Raw genomic sequence first — 14494 nt, 5'->3', positions numbered from 1 at the left:
TCCCTTCGCAGCCCTCCTCTTTCCTGGCACTGCTTTACAAATATCATGAATAGGGAGGAACACTGCAGTGGGTTAGATGTAGACTGTAACAAACCCAGGTTACTGAGGAAAATAAAGTCTCTGGCTAGCCTGATACTCATAATATAGCCTGATATCCTCATTGTAAACCAGGGAGTTTCACACTCATCATCCACTCTAGGCAAGGCTGCCTGTTTTCTTTCCGAATAGCAAATCTGGTCAAGGCATCTCCAGTTCAGATCCTTATAAACAGTATGCCACTAATCTGCTTCACTGTCAAATTTGCAATACCAGGCTCACAGGAGATGGGTAAATACTGTGTGTGTGTGTGTTTGTGTATCGTACACAGTAGGCACTTCACAAAGTGTCTGATGGATGGGTCTGCCAGTGTTTAGACCCAGAGGTACAGTAGGCTTACTTCTTACTTTTGTCTCTGACATCTGAAGACTTGATTTCTAAGTTTGACCCCAGTTCTTTGTAAATGTGACCAGCCCTATCTTTCCGAGTTCTCAGGCCCTGCCTCTGGTCTCTAATGTTTTGAAGATACAGAGAAAGGAAGCAGGCCATGCAGGCAGATGTTCAGAACTCCTGCCTTCTGTCTGAGCATGCATCAGATATGGGTTATGTAACCTGGCTTTAAAATGATACCCCACCTAAAAGGTGTATGTAGGTGTTAAATCCATCAGCGCATTAACCCTTTGATGGGTTCCTTATTTAGGTGGTGTTAACGTGACGAAACTAGGAGATGACTCTTTGTTGGAGGTCCCTGTGGGGAGTATGCTCTGGAATCACGTGTCTTGGCCCTTGCCTTTTCCTGATTCTTTCTCCTCTCTGTATGCTACCAAGTAAACCAGTTTTCTCTACCACCTGTTCCTGCCACAATGCTCTAGCTCATCAGTGCACAGCAGTAACAGAGCCAAGGGACTGTATTAAACCTGTGGAATGAGTTGATATCTTCCTCCCTTAAACAGTTTTCCCAGGTTTTTTGTGTGTGTTATTTCACGTTTTTTTTGTGTGTGCATGTGTGTTATTTATGTGTATGCATGATGTATGGGGTATGGATGTGAGCATGTATCTATGTGGGTGTGCATTTGCATGTATGTACACATGTGAATAAAGGCTAGACAGAGGTCAACATCTGGTGTTTTCCTTGATCACTGTTTGCTTTAGTCTTTGAGTCATTCTCTTGGTAAACCTGGAGCTCACCAATTGACTGGGCTGGCCAGTGAACTCTAGGATCTAACTGTCTCTGCTTCCTGTGCTGAGTTACAGATGCTCACACTATCCCCTGATGGAGGAAGGTCATTTGTCAATAAACAAACTGCCTTGGCCCATTTGATAGGCTACCCCTTAGGTGGGTGGAGTAGACAGAATAGAATGCTGGGAGGAAGAGGAAGTGAGCTCAGATGCAAGGCAGCTCCTCTCAGAGACAGATGCCATGCTCTCTTCTCCAGAGCAGACACGATGAAGCTCTGACCCAGGATGGACGTAGGCTAGAATCTTCCCGGTAAGCGCACCTTGGGGTGCTACATACATGAACAGAAATGGGCCAAGCAGTGTTTAAAAGAATAGAGTTTGTGTGTCTTTATTTTGGGGCATAAGCTAGCCAGGCAACCATGAGCCGGGCTGTGGGAAGAGGCCCGCAGATCCCTACTACAGATGGCGCCCACGTGGATAACTGCATCCACAGAAAGCCTGAGAAAGCTTGGGAAAGAATAGAGTAAAGCGTGTTTTCTTGGTAGCAGCAATTTCTTGGGTCTGCTCTGCTTGCTAGATGCAAGCAAGTACTCTCATCTAAGAGAGGCTTCCTGACTCAGCTTCAGCTGTGAAACCTTGCAGCTCATTTAAGAGGTCCTACCACGAAATACTTAAAACGGTGTTGGTGAAAAGCTGAAGGCATGCTTTTCGGTTTTCAGCCATAGCAGAAAAAAAATTGTGCTGTTTTAAAATGCCGGCTTTCTGGGCCATTCTGCCAGGGCAAACTCTGACTGTTTGAGGCAGGAGGGCTGACTACAGAGAGAGGACTTGAATGTTGTCTGTGGATATAGTATTGCAGCTTGTTTGCTGGCAAGGACCTTGAAACGCCACAGAGTTGTGGTGATAAACATGGCTACAGCCGGTACCTCAGCCATGAGGCTGGAAAGCTAAGGAATGTGCTGGATCCAGCCGTCAAAGCCACGGCTTTCATCCTACTAATATTGCTTGGTAAATTAAAGACTCATGTGGTCAGAAAAAGAGAGATATACAGTAAAGAGAGATTCAAAGACAAAGAAAACTTTAAATGATTTACAGTGTGTTAAAAAATATATACAGGCTGAAAATTAAAGTTCTTAAAAGTAAAATAAGGAAGAAAGAGAGTAGTTGGGTGTGGTAGTACACACCTTTAATCCCAACACTTGGGAGGCAGAGGGAGATTGACCTCTGTGACTTCAAGGTGTGGTAGCACACGCCTTTAATCCCAATGCCTGGGAGGCAGAGACAGACAGATCTCTGAGAGTTCAAGGACAGCCTGGTCTAAAGAGTTATTCCAGGACGAAGATATACAGAAAATATAAAATAAAAGTAAAAGTAAATGAAATAGAGTTAAAATAAAGCCGCACGAAGATGGAAAATACAATGAGAATCTTGATACTATATGCTATTATGCTCTGTTTGAATTGTTTTAATGCTGAGGAAGGAGCAACAGATGCTAAAAGATATTTGTTTATAAATGCTGCTGAACTAATCCAAGATAGATATTTTCAAAATACCTTGACTTCAGAATTTGGATCTAAGGATATGATACTTTGGAAAAGAGTTTCTTCTTTTGTTTTCACAGAAGATGAGACTCTTTGGATTGCTTCTTCGATCCCAATATGGTATGATAGACCACGTCCTCCTGAAGGGTTGCTGTGAACACCTTCAAAAAATTACTTTGCTCAACTGCCGACTGAGAGGAACCTAGCACACAGGTTATACCATGAAAGACTTGATTAACAGCGCCCCCATTCAGCAGGAAGCAGTTTGGAGAGAAAAAACTGCGTCCATGTTCCCATATATTGTTTATAAATGTTCTTTTACATTTAAAGGGGGAGATGATATAGATGTGAATAATTTGCATTGATATGAATCTTGGTTTACTGATATTAATTTAAGGTCAATTTTATTATATGTGTATGTATTTCTGATATTAATTAAGGTATTGTGATTGTATAGTTTATTTCAAAATGTAATGTATATAGGTTGTTAATGGATAATTATCAATAATAGTCAAGTTTGTAGTCATGTTAGTTAGATTTTCTAGATGTGCATGCATATATTTCAGATAGGCATTCATCATATCTTTCAAAGACTAGAGAATATGGTATTTTAAATGTTTTAATAACTTAGGGTTTTTCATGACAATGAGACACTCTGCTCCTGGCAGCACCAATCTACTTCAAGAAGAAGATGGGCATCGAAGAGGATCCTTATGGAGTTTGATAGCCATTTGGGCAAGAAACTGCTCTTGCCTGGACTATTTTATAAACTGGACACAAAGAACCCGCAGAGAGAGGACTGCTGAACTTGCCTAAAGGTGAGATGATCTTTCGGGGTTCCTGATTCATGAAAGAGTCTGCGAGACATTCTGCAGGACACAGCAGATAGTGACTGAACTGCCTTTAAATTTCCTGCTTCATGGAAATGTCTCTGGATACTATGGACCTTTAGGCCGAAGATGGATGCCCCAACGGTACAGAGGAACTTTGGGTGACTGTCCAGGCAGTGAGATGTCTCTGTCATTTCTAGAGTTTAGAAGTTGCTTACTTTTTGTTTGCTTAGGTAATATTGTATTCTTCTGGAGTCTTTGACGGAGTTGAATAATAGATAGATAGTTATAGTTATAGTTTTCCTTAGTTATGATAAAGATAAAATAGATGTAAATATTGTAATTTTTCCTTGATAACTGTTTTGTTATATGTAATTTTGCTATGTTAAAGTTAAAGCCTTCCTTTTTTTTTTGTTTAAACAGAAAAAAGGGAAATGATGGAGGAAGGTCATTTGTCAATAAACAAACTGCCTTGGCCCATTTGATAGGCTACCCCTTAGGTGGGTGGAGTAGACAGAATAGAATGCTGGGAGGAAGAGGAAGTGAGCTCAGATGCAAGGCAGCTCCTCTCAGAGACAGATGCCATGCTCTCTTCTCCAGAGCAGACACGATGAAGCTCTGACCCAGGATGGACGTAGGCTAGAATCTTCCCGGTAAGCGCACCTTGGGGTGCTACATACATGAACAGAAATGGGCCAAGCAGTGTTTAAAAGAATAGAGTTTGTGTGTCTTTATTTTGGGGCATAAGCTAGCCAGGCAACCATGAGCCGGGCTGTGGGAAGAGGCCCGCAGCTCCCTACTACAATCCCCGGCTCTTTATTTGGTGCTCGGGATCCAAACTTAGGTCCTGAACTTAGTAACGTGCACAGCAAGTACTTTGTTGACTGAATCATATTCTAAGTCCTGACCTGGAACTAGCTCTTACAGACCAGGGTGGCCTCAAACTCACAGAGATCTGCCTGCCTCTGCCTCCCCAGTCCTGGGATTAAAAACCTTCACCGCCACCGCCCAGCTCCTCAGTCCTGTTTTCTCAGATATTTTGCCAGAGATGGTAAGTGTCTGATGAGGGATATCCTTTTGGATATGTGTTGCTCTTATTGGTTAATGAATAAAACTGATTTGGCCTATGACAGGGCAGAATGTAGCCAGGCTGGAAGAGATAAATGTATAGAGAGTAGGTGAAGTCAGAGAGATGCCATGTAGCTGCCAAGGGAGAAAGATGTCAGACCTTACTGGTAGGCTACAGCTTCGTGGTGATGCATAGATTAATAGAAATGAGTTAATTTAAGATGTAGACGTTAGTTAATAAGAAGTCTGAGCTAATAAGCCAAATAGTGTTGTAATTAATATAGTTTCTGTGTTATTATTTGGGTCTGGGCAGCCGGGAAACAAACGTGCAGTCTCTGTTTACCAAATGGCATACCAACGTGGGGCAACTACATCCACATAAAACCTATGAGAGCTTGGGAAGGAATTCTAGACACAAAAGAACAGAGTTAAGGGCTGGAGAGATGGCTCAGCGGTTAAAAACATTGGCTTCTCTTCCAGAGGACCCGGGTTCAATTCCCAGCACCCACGTGGCAGCTCACAACTGTCTGAAAATCCAGTTCTGGGGGATCATCTAACACCTTCATACCAATGCACATAAAATAAAGTTAAATAAACCATAAAAAATATTTTTTAAAAAGAATATAGTTAAGCACAGCTTCTTGGTAGCAGAATTTTTTTCAGATAAACTCTTTTTGCTGGCAGCAAGCAGAGCTACAGATCCTTTAAGAGACATCTTCCTGACTCAGCATTAGCAGCAAAAATTGCACAGCTTCTTTAAGAAATGGCAGTTTCCTGGTTCAAAGACTTACAGAATATGGCATTTAAAATGTTTTAAGAACCTAGACTTTTCTACATAGTGAGACATGTCTACTTTTGGCAGTACCAATTACTTTGGAGAGGTTGATGAGCATTGAAGAAACTCATTATGGAATTTGTCTTTAATATGACAAGGCTGGCCATTTGGACAGGAAACTTCTCTTTTCTGGACTGTTTGATAGCATGCTGTATAAACTGGGCATGTGGGACCCATAGAAAAATGATTGGTGAGCTTGCCAAAAGAAGGTGAGACAGTTTTTCAGGGTTCCTGCTTCATGAAAGAGTCTGCCAGACATTCCGCAGAAGAAAGTGACTGACAAACTTCTTTTTTTCCAATATAGGTGAAAAAGTCTTCCAAATTTCCTGCTTTATGAAAAAGTCTGTTGGATAGTATGGGCCTATAGGCTAAACATGGATGCCCCAACCGTATAGAAGAACTCTGGGTGACTGTCCAGGCAGTAAGATGTCTCTGTCATTGCCAGGCTTCCTTAGCCTCCTTATCCCACAGGAGAAGGTGAGTGTGCTATCTGCCTCTTTCACAGTCCCATGATGCAGGACAATCAGATGCTCTAGGGAGTCAAGTCAAAGCAAGAACATAGTTTATTACTGTGTCAACTTTTATAGGTTAAGTGATATCATGTGATGCGGGGGTACCTCCAGCCAATGAGAGACAGCCAAGCCCTTCCTCTGGCTAGAGGGGTGTCTACCTAGATTTTGCTGTCTCATCCTCACTCAGTAAAGTATCCTTTATACTTGAGCCAAGCTTTTCTCTGTCCTACAGGCCTCGAGGTACAGGCCCTGAGATAATTTTGGCCCAACATGTCATTTCTAGAGTTTTGGAAGTAGCTTACAATGCACGTCCTATTTACTTAGGTAATATTATTTCCTTCCAGGGTCTTTGAAGAGTTGGAGACAGATAGTTATAGTTTTCCTCAGTTATGATAAAGGATAAATTAGATATGAAACTTTGCAAATAAAAATAGACTAAACATTGTAAGTGTAATTCTTGTTTGATACCTGTTTTGTTATATGTAATTTTACTTTGTTAAAGTTAAAACCTTACTTTTTATTTAGACAGAAAGGGGAGATGATGAAGGATATCCTTCTATATATGTGTTGCTTTTACTGATTAATGAATAAAGCTGCTTTGGACTCTGTCATGGCAGAATATAGCCAGGCTGGAAGAGATACATATATAAAGAGAGTAGGCAGAATTAGAGAGATGCCATGTAGTTGCCAAAAAAGAAAGATACCATGCCTTACTGGTAGGCTGATGTGGAAAGTTCTTCTGTATCTGTGTTGCTTTTATTGGTTGATGAATAAAGAAGTTACTTTGACCTGTGATAGGGCAGAATAGAGTTAGGCAAGAAAACTAAACTGAATGCTGGGAGAAAGTAGGCAGAGTCAGGGAGAAGCCATATAGCTGCAGCAGGAGACAGATGCTGGATGCTGGATGGAACCTTACCAGTAGGACACAAGCACATGGCGATGCACAGATTAATAGAAATGGGTTGCTAGTAAGATGCTTAAGCTATTGGCCGAACAGTATCACAAATAATATGGTTTCTATGTGATTATTTTGGGTCTGGGCAGCCAGGAACGAATGAGCAGTCACCAACTACAGTAGGCCACAGCCTCATGGTGATACATAGATGAATAGAAATGTATTAATTTAAGATGTAAGAGTTAGTTTAATAAGAAGCCTGAACTAATAGGCCAAACAGTGTTGTAATTAATTGTAATTAATATAGTCTCTGTATTATTATTTGGGTCTGAGCAGCTGGGAAATGAACGAGCAGTCTCTGCCCACAAGTGGCTAGCACAAAGGCACGCACATCACATTAAAAGCTAAGAAAGCAAGAGTCCTTGGAGATGATCAAATTAGCTCATTCTTCCCTCATATCTCAGGGGCTCAAACTATGCTCAGAGAACATTGGCATGCCCTGGCAGAGAACTGGGAAGTATGCAAAGAATTCTTTATCCTCTCCAAGTTCTCTACTGTTGTCTTGGCTTTATTTTTGCATATCCTTAGGTATTGACAAGTGTAAGTCTTACTGAATGCCTGACTCCATGTTAGCCTTAGGAATGTTGCTCTCTAACTTCCCCTATTTTCCTAGTTACAATGGAAGGAAGGAACCCATTCCCAGCCCTCAGTCAATACAGGCAAACAGAACCGATGGTAGGGAATGACTTTTTCACTGGCTTGTGCCTAAGAGTCAGGTAGACCGTTAGAACACCCCCACTATGATTAATGTGTACCTCTTGTTGATTCCTCTGTGTCCTGTGCGTATCTTTTCCTTTTGATTTACTTTATTGGTTTTTAAATTAGCTTTATGATATACAATTTACATGCAATGAAATTCATCAATTTTCTGTATTCAATTCAATGAGTTTTGACGAACACGTATAGACCATGCCACAGTCAAGATACAGAGGGCATTTGTTTTTCCCAAAGTAACCTCGTATTCCTTTGCAAGCAATTCTCCGTCGCTAGCCCCAGGCAACCATCGATCCATATTCGACTGCTATTGTTTGGCTTTTTCTAGACGTTGACAGAATCAGATTCATTTTGTATCTACTTGCTTTCACTTAGCATAATTTTGTGATTCATCAGTGAGGGGGATTTGAAGGCTCAGGTGCTTCACACTTAGGACCCAGCTGGAGGCACTGCGTGTTAAGGAAGTAGGCCACCAGGAGTGTGTCTCCACCACTCACCAGGCAGCAGCTCCCCACAATGTGTGAGGTTGGGGAGCCAGGCCTGGGGCTAGCCAGGCAGGGTTATAGACAGTGCCCAATTCATATGGTGTCTATACAGGCTGTAAGAAGCAACCTGAAGGTTGGGGGGCTAGGGATCCCGGAGGAGGGGCCGAAAGCACAAAGACGTCCATCTCAGGGAAGCTGGCAAGCTTGGCAGGTGTGGGCCTCCCCAGGGCCAATACGTAGCTATATTTTCCAGCCTCCTCAGTCAGCTTCCGCAAGTGTGCCAGGGCCTCGCGGTGTTGAGCTACACATAATGTGCCTGCCGGCAGCCCTACTACACGGGTGTCTCTGGCCTGCTCTACAAGATACAGTCTTCCAGCTCTTAGCCGCCCAGCCTGGGCACCCCGGTCTTGTGTCTGTCCTGTGTCTGGACAACAGGCAATGAAGGGTCGTCCTGGTGTCCTCCCCAAGAGCAGTCTGCTCAGATCTGGATCAAGGATAGGGTCAGAGCTAGCTCGAGAGCACCCCCACATAGAAGGCACCATATCTTCCAGGCACCTTCCTGGGCTCAGGGGGAAGTGTCGACAAAAGCGGTCCTGGGACTCAGGCTGTGAACTTGGGGACTCCATTGGCAGGGGAGGAGCTGGACTGGAAATGAGCAGATCTTGATACTTTGGGCACAGGAGAGCGGTCAAAGCCTCTGGAAGAGAAGGAGGTGGCATCAGAGTTGAAGTCTGGCAAAGTAGAAGATGCCTCATCCCCAGGTGACTAAATGTGGCCCTAAAGTACAAGCAAGGCTAAGCTGCTATCCAGAGCTCTATGGAAGTGGGCTCAATGGGGAAATTAAGGCATGCAGCCACGTATCTACCCCTCCTTCCCTCACAGGTATAATTTCTCACCTAGGGTGTGGCCGCAAGCTTCACAGATCACATGGGCTGGATGCCACCCAGACATCTCTGGGAACTCTCATCACCCCAGTCAAGTGAGAAGCTGTCCCCGGGATGCGGAATATACTGTAGGTGTACCCGAACACCCAGGGATGGGAGAGGCTGTGGGTGGGACCATTAATGCAGAACATTTAATCTCAATTCACTCCCTAAGCAAACAGTTTCCCCTCTTCCCTCCCAAAGGCCCCAGTAGTGACTATGTTTTGAATCACAGGAAGTGGAGGACCCTTGGGTTTGTGAGCAGGGTAGCAAGAAGAAGAGAGAGCAGTTGGACATGAAGACCAGCTCAACAGCATGCCCCCAACCCAATTCCCCTCGTGATTGTTCTAGTACCTTTATTAAGAGATCACTTCCTTCCCATTATGCGACGCAGATCTACTGAGATTCAAGTATTTATCAAAAGATGGACATTTAGAATTTTTTTTTTACTTTTGATTACGGTGAATAAAAGCTGCAAGCATCATTCATATACCATCTATTTTTATTATTATTAAATCTCTCTCTCTTATGTGTGTGTGTGTGTGTATGTGTGTGTGCATACTATGCACACTAATGCACACTTTTCCGCAGAGGCCAAAATAAGGTGTTGAGTCTCCAGAAGCTGTAGTTAGAGGCAGCTGTGAGCCATTTGACACGTGTTCTGAGAACTGAACTATGGTCCTCTTGCAAGAGAAGCGAGTATGCATACTCTTAGCTGGTGAGTTACCTCCCCACGCTCACATGTCAGCCTTGTTTTATTTTCGTAAACACACATATTATATATGCCTGACTTCAAAAAACCTGAAAAGTAGTTTTCAAAGTGTAGGGTTAACCCGGGCAATACCTGGGTTCAAGGTTAGGTATTTCATCACTGTTCCAACTGACATGCTCCAGTGACTGATGATACCGAGAATTTTTCCTTTGATCAAACACCTGTTCAATTTTTTTTTTGTCTACTTTTACTTCAGGATAGTTATATTCTTATTATTGACTTGAAAGTGTTTTGTGCTTAGTTATTTGAAAGTTTTATTGTTATTATATGATTTTTGTGTATGTCAGGATGCCCTTTAAATCACTGTGAACCCAGGCTGGTCTTGAATTTGTAGCAGAGTTCTTGCTTCAGCCTCCCCACGGCTGGAACGACAGACATGACCTTGCATTCCTACCTACACGGATTCTTTTCATATCTTATTTAATAGTTTCTTCCTAATTGATAAATATAATTATATATTTATAGGCTACACTGTGGTGTTCCACTTTAGAATATTTAAATTAACTTAATGAATAAATATCACCTTACAGATGTGCTTTTCTGTGGCGGTGAATATTCTAAAGCATGCTCTTTTAGCAATTCTGCCATAAATAGTATATGATCACAGTCACCACCCTGGGCGGTGGGTTTCTGAGCTGCCTGACAAAAACTTTGTGCCCCACGATTAACAATGACCATTTCCCTCTCTACCTCCCCCCGCCCCGGTTCTGCTAATTGCCATTCTATCCTTTCCTTCTGTGAGTCCAGCCTTTTTATATGCTACCTGTAAGTGAGATCATGTTTCTCTTCATATTCTCCACACAAGCGCTTTATGGTGAATATGTTTTGCATATACTTTCCTGGAGTTGATAGCGTGACTTTTCAAGGCAAGTCTAATATCGTTTACTTCATCACAGCCAGACCTGACTGAGTTTTGCTTATGATCCCTCCAGACCTCATTTTTCTCATTTGTAGCCTGGTTACCAAAAATATATCTACCTTTCAGAGTTGGTGAGGATTTAAAGTGATAGTGCATGTAGGACCTTCAGCATAATGCCGACAACCTAATAAGGCCTTGCAAATCACCAGCAGATTGTTATTGTTTGATTTTTATTCATCCCATCTCTGCTCACTCAAGAATAGTCCTCTTTGGGCTTCACTTCATTTTATCTGCAGCTGGGAGCTGGAAATAACTGATGCCCAGGAAAGCAGTCTGGGCTGGAACTAAGGGCGTGGGAGCAATTAGCATGCAGCTATCATCCCACGCCCCAGACTGGGTGAACTCTCTGGGTCCGAGCCTACAGTGTGGGATGTGGGATGAGATGGCCACAGCAGGACTTTGGACAAGTGCTGTCCTTCAGGGTTGGGCAAAGGAAGAGAGACTCGTGGAGGAGGATGAAAGAGGAAGAAGGAATTCAGGAATGAATGACTTCATAGATACCAAAGAAGGGAGGGAGTCAAGGCGGAAGGGATCACTAGCGATGCTAGCGATGCTGATGGTTTGTATCTGGTGTCCCAGAGGCTTGCTTCTCAGCCCAAGATGTTGTTGGGAGGGCATGGAACCTTTAGGAGATGGGGACTAGAAGACAGGTAGGTCATTTGGAGATGTGCTCTTGGAAGGACTGTTGGCATGCTGGCCCCTCTGTGTGTCTTTTACTTTCTGTCACTGAGAGCAACAGCTTCCTATGCCTCACACTCTGACCACCCTGCTCTGCTTCAGCACAGTAGAGGCAGCCAACCTGTGGCTTGAAGTCAGAAATCAGGACAAGTAATTTGGTTATGAACATAGTTGAGCAAGTGACCCTAGGTCTACCTCTACGTGTATCTGTTTCTCCATTTATAAGACATGGGCAACAGGATTTTCTCTTCATGTGGTTATTGAAAGAATGAGATGAACATATATAAGACCTTTGGAACAGGGGGCCAGGAAGGTGTTGTGTGAATAGCCTTGCCCCAGTACTGACCAATTAAGTTCAGTCCACAGGGATCCACATGGTGGAAGAAGAAAAGTGGCTTTCACAAGTTGTCCTCTGATCTCCACCTGCATGCTAACACACACACACACACATCGTGCATGCACACGTGTCAAAGTGAAGCAGGCCTTAGCACTTGTTTAGTACTCAGTGTTAGCTCTAAGCAACATACCTTTTAGCTGCCATTATTGTGTCTTTGTTAATTTTTTTTAATAAACCTGAAGAGTGCTAGCAGTCAGTGAGATTAGACAACTTGCTCACTCTTAGAGCTGCTGCGTTATTGAGACTTGATCACCTGTGTCCCAACCTGAGCCCTTCCTGCTGCTCCCCTCATCCCAGTGGGGTCACACCTAGCTGTGCAACTGGAGCATGGAACAGAACTTTTATTTTTAAGACAAAGGGAAGCCATGTAAAGTCCTAAGAAAAGGATGGGTTTGGTCCGAGTAACAGTTCTCTGGAGAAACTTCGTTTGGTAGAACAGCTGGAATTTCACAGAATGGTAGCTGCTGACTGGGAGGGGAGAGTAGGGAGGTGTGTATGTGTGTATGTATGTGTGTGTGTGTACATGCATGCATGTGTGTACATATAATGTGTATACTTATGCATGCATGCATGGATGTGTGCGCACATGTGGTGTATGTACACGTGTGCATGCATATGTGCATTTATGTATATTTGTGCATATGTGCATACATGTATGTGTGTATGGGGTGTGTGTGTGTTGTGTGTCCTCCACATCTTCCTTAAAAGAAGCTTTTATTTTATTCTAAAAACTTTTATTGCCAAGAGATAGCATTCAGCTCAGCTCTCCTTCCCCCAACCCCTCCTCACCTTAAAATATATTGAACAGTGTTAGAGGCAAAAGATATTTTCAGCCCTGCTGGGCCCTCGGGGAAATGACTTCTATGGAGAAGAGCTGGTGAGCTATGTAGGACTTTGAATGCCTCTTCTGGCACCTGCCCCTACTCTCCTAAGTGCTACAGCCTGGCAGGCAGTTACCACTTCACAAGTTTAGAGTCCACATCTCCTTCAAGGCTTGCTTTGACCTAAGTACCCTTTTTCATGCCTTTTCACATATCAGTATTCCATATTTTTTGAATTCATTCTATAACTATAACCAACTCTGTCCTTCTTCTGACCTCTCCTCCCTCCCCTGCCAGCTCTGGTCACCTGATAGACCAAAGAAGACAAATCATATTAATAAGGAGCCTGCGCACATTGAGCATGCTCACATCTGCCTTCTCACTTAAACCTCATGATACCCTATTGTGAAGGAAGTACCAAACAGGGAGGAATCAGCTCTCTGTGAGCAGTGCAGTGCGGTAACTACTCCCTCCACAATATATGTGTTGATGTTTAAGCAGGTTGGGCGCAGCCAGGGTGCAAATCAGGGATGTCTGTCTTCAAAGTCAGACCTCTCAGTCCGATACCTTGCTGTCTTCAGTGGCTAATGATGCTAATCTGAATGCCTAAGTGCCAGCCTATTGGATAAATAGGCAGTCCTTCCTGCCCTTTAGTGTTGTATTGCAACCCATCAGAAAGCAGATGGCTTCATTATGGAGCAATAGCTCCCAGCCTCGTTCTGCAGAGGATCTTCTCCGCACTCAACCAAGCGCAATCCACACTGGTGGAGTATTTAATATGCATCATGCCCTTTTTACTTGGAACTCGTTGTTCCAAAGATATTTCTGTGGCTACTTACACTTAAGAGCCCGTTGAAGAACACAGCTCTTGAACAGGGGTCATGGAACCCATGCTTTCTGTTTCTTTCTAATGCACAAAAGTCTAACATAGTTTAAACACCTTTGTGTGTGTGTTAACCCATGTGTGTGTTTGTCTGGGCATGAATATGTGTACACATGTGCGTCCAGAGGTCAGAGGTGTCAACAATACGTAGAGTTAGAGTTACAGGCAGTTTTGAACTGCCTGATATGGTTGCTGGGACCAGAACTTGGGTTCTCTCTAAGAGAACTGCTGAACCATCCTTGTAGCCTTGGAATGTATGTTTGAATGACTCTGAGGGCACAAAACTGTTGCAAAGTGCCTGAGAATGCTTCAGTTTGTTTCTATTGTTGCTCTGAGTAATACTTATTGTCCACTAAAATTGTCTTTAGCTCATTATGATAAGAATCTGGTCACAGTGGATTGTGTGTAGTTATTTTTAGTGGAAAAACACAGTTGGATGAGCTTGAACTAATAAATCAAGGACCTTGACTTTAGCATCCTCCTTTGACATCTTAAGCATAGGAACTTTTTCTTGACAAGGTGGCCAGCTTACTTCCAGATCACAAATGTGAACTGGAGGTATGAAGAAGGGTGAAGGATAAAATCACCATGACAACAGAACCTGCCTCTTCCTGTCAGAGAAAATACTAGCTTTCTAGAAACACTATTCAATAGCCTTTTGCTGAAGTGGTCACATGCTGTGAGGGCATCTGGGGCTTGAGTACAGATGTCCCTGATTTATCAAGGTTTCATTTAAGTTTTTCTTGACTTGCTGATGGTGAAAAGACAATAGGTATTCAGCAGAAGGCATCCTTCAGATTCTGAAGTTTGGTCTCTTCCTGGGCTAACAATGTGTGACACCAAACTTGCTCATAAACCTGGGAAATAGCAGTGAGATACAGTTCTAGTCAGCCATGTTATCTTCACAAGAGTAAACTGAGACACTCCAATCACAGTGTTACTAAGC

General features: G+C 43.1%; 1 pseudogene; it reads right to left on the bottom strand.

Moving 5' to 3' along the window:
• Positions 1-8126: 8126 nt before the first annotated feature.
• Positions 8127-8910, bottom strand: LOC130884347 (2-(3-amino-3-carboxypropyl)histidine synthase subunit 2-like; annotated as a pseudogene).
• Between the last annotated feature and the right edge of the window lie 5584 nt (positions 8911-14494).

This window comes from Chionomys nivalis, chromosome 11 (assembly GCF_950005125.1).
Source record: "Chionomys nivalis chromosome 11, mChiNiv1.1, whole genome shotgun sequence".
Lineage (NCBI taxonomy): Eukaryota > Metazoa > Chordata > Mammalia > Rodentia > Cricetidae > Chionomys > Chionomys nivalis.
Note: the sequence above shows the minus strand (reverse complement) of the source record. Positions and strands in the feature narration are given on the sequence as shown.